Raw genomic sequence first — 3,336 nt, 5'->3', positions numbered from 1 at the left:
ACTATTAGTACTCATATATGTGAAGCCTAACATACCTTGTACATATTTATCACAACAAATCCCAAACCTTATTGCATGACCAACCCATTTATTTTCAAAAATATTCAAATTTAAATTGACTTTGGAAAACATTCCAGAAATGACCATCATGATTCATCAATTTTATTTCCTCCCAACATGACTAGAAAAATATAATGAAAACTATACCCAGGTATTTTTGTTTTGTTTTTTTACAAACCAAATTGATTTAATTTGATTAAAATATTTCAATTACCTTTAACGTTTTAGTATATTTTACATCGTCCGAGATGATTGTAAGTATCTGTTGCAAGTAAGAATGGCAACAACATTTTTCAAATAATTCCGTGATAATAAGAAATTGAATTGAATACTACAACAACCAGGTTTTTGCATCGATTTTGTAAAAAAAAAAAAAAAATATTAGAATGCCTTTAGGAGTACCTTTGCTCATCCCATTCATTTCACTTCTCAACTACATACTTTTTGACGGAATTAAATTTATGATAATAACACTATTCATCAAACGTCTTTTTTTACTACCGATGAATATATTTATTCGTACAGAAAATATATTAATAATGTAAAAATGAACAATGATATACGAAATAGTTCATTGGTATCATAGCAGATATAAAGAACTCTTCGAAACGCACTATGCTGCAAACCTATATTTCATTATTATGTCTGCAACAAAAGTTGAACGAAAGTAATGTTTTACTTCTGTTTCTTTGTTTTAAGGAACTGGGATTTACGGAAAAGTAAAGAATCCATGTTTATCAAACTTGGTACGAAGATTATATTTAGTCAAAATATAATGTCATTGAATTTTAGGAGGTCAAAGTCAAGGCAATAGCGGGTTGTCCATTGAAACCTGAATACTTACTAATTCTATAATTAATTTAGTAGGAGTGATTGAGATTAATTTATATTTCGAAATATTAAAGTATAAAGAATCAGTTACAAAACATCACAAAACTTGAGCTCTCTAGCTAAGTACAAATGGCGAAAATGGCACTTGAACGTGATTGACGAATTTCAATTAGCCTCCTCCTGGACCGTCAACCCTGTGAAGTACTTGCAGAATGGCCGGTACTGAAGCTTTGGAGACATTGATGAATTAATGCGGTCACTTAGTACAACAAACCACCATGCCTCCACCATTTTCTTGGGGGTTATGCCCTCTGACGGTAAGCCAGTTCTTTTGGTATGGTTCTTGGTCGATTAATGGCACACGGGATCCAACTATGTGACTGCCTTGGAGAAGAACCCTTTTCCGTGGGTACAGTAAACTATTCTGATGGAAATATAGTTTTCCAGTAGGCCTGCACACACTTTAAAAAAGGAAAGGTCCAACAACATTCCCTTCTGGCTCAAAGCACTTTAGGCCCCCTTACAGCCCTAATACCCACCCCCTCAACTTAACATTTTGGGTGTTTGGCCTGCAGCCTCCGTCATCCAAATACGGAGGCCCTCAATGCCACTCTCAGCCATCACTGAGACGCAATGATAAAAGACTATATCATAGTGGGTGCCAGACATATCACTGCTGCCCGGAAGCCATAATGGCCACTAAGGACGGCTAGATAAATGATTGAGAGAGCTCAGATACAATTCTATTAATGATATTTTTTTTTTATTATGTTGTTTATTAATAAATTATATCTTATTGAAGTTAATAATTTAAAGTGTTCAGATTTTACCGGTACAAAGGGAACAGCATTTTTCGAATAATTCCGTGATAATAGGTTTTTGCGTCATTTTTGTAAAACAAAATACCAGATGTTTAATTAAAATTTATAACTTTGAAACATTTTAAGGGACACGATTTTTTTTCTTTTTTTCATTAAAATCAACTTTATTCAATAATAATTAGTAAGTAATCTACTTATAGACAAATCTTGAATCTTAAGCACTCGTGGATCGTGGTCTTATCGGTAGATTTCTGTTACTGAACTGGGATATTATACACCCAAGACAAATAAAAATTCTACTTATATTAATGAATATTTATGTTGTCGCCAATACTTTTCAGACTACCCATAAAAAGTGCAATATGAATTCGTGAAGCAGTACTCTAAATAATACAGATAATTGAATATATAGAAACATCGGACAATTCTAGAATATTTAATTATTTTCACAAATAATGTATGGTAAAATTTATAATTAAGAATGTCAAGAAATCATAAATTAGCTTATAACAGAACAAAACTTAGCGAATCCGGACGGAACGGCGATTCATTTTATTCCCCTTTTCTTTATCATAATTGTATATTCACAAATTATTTCAGTATTAAAATATTACCAAAACTCAATGTCAGAATATGAATACATGAAGATTGGTTTTATTTTAACATCAGTTGTACAAAAGGGATTTTTGTTATCTTCTTGGCATCACTCATTGATGGATGAGAAACGTTCACTTCGTTACTATGTAGTTGAATGTTAAATAAATCAGTCAGATATAATGTATCATTTTTTATCATGGGTCTAAGTGTCATCTCTAAAATATTTAATTTAAAAGCAGATGAATTATTTTTAATTTGTTTTGAGGGTAAAATTACCAGAATCAATATAATGGAAATTTAATTCTTCACTTGATTAAGTTGGTTTAAAAAAAAGCTTCAATAAAATGTTGTAATTGATTACATACAATGAGTTAAGTTGTATTGAGGACACGAATTCTCAAAATAGAAAACTATTTATTTTTACTTTTTAAGAATTTTGTTATTAAGTAATTAAGAGTTTGTGAAACCTCGAGACATCTTGCAAGGGTGTTCATGAACTTAAGGTGATTGGCCTGGTCTTTTTTTCTTTAACTCTTCCGGATCCAGTTTGGCCTTGTTGATAGATACTTTATTTTTCTCCAACATTTCGGAATTGCTGAGAAATTAAATAGTGGTCGTAGAGACTCTCAACTGCTTGAAGTGTGTGAATTAAAATTCGTTAATCACGTTCAATTATCATTTTCTCCACTTTTTCCTAAGCTAGAGAGCTCCGATTTGCTTTGTTTTATAACTAATTGTTTATTTTTTAATAAATCGAAGTATGAATTAATTTCAGTCCCTCAACTTTAATCAATTATTGAATTAGCAAGTGTTCAAATTTCAATGGAGCAGTCGTTAACATATCTTCCCTTCAACTTATAAACAATATCGACTTGAACGTCGCATCACTATGAATCAATAGATACTATAGGATATTTTTTCAACAAAGTAATACGTAGTCATTAGTGGGATTATTTATTTGAGTAGCCAAAGATAACAAAAAAATGAATTAACATGTGTTATCTAAGTGTTGAAAACAGACTTCTAC

The sequence above is a fragment of the Lepeophtheirus salmonis genome, chromosome Z (genome assembly GCF_016086655.4).
Source record: "Lepeophtheirus salmonis chromosome Z, UVic_Lsal_1.4, whole genome shotgun sequence".
Lineage (NCBI taxonomy): Eukaryota > Metazoa > Arthropoda > Copepoda > Siphonostomatoida > Caligidae > Lepeophtheirus > Lepeophtheirus salmonis.
This window is presented reverse-complemented; position numbering follows the sequence as displayed.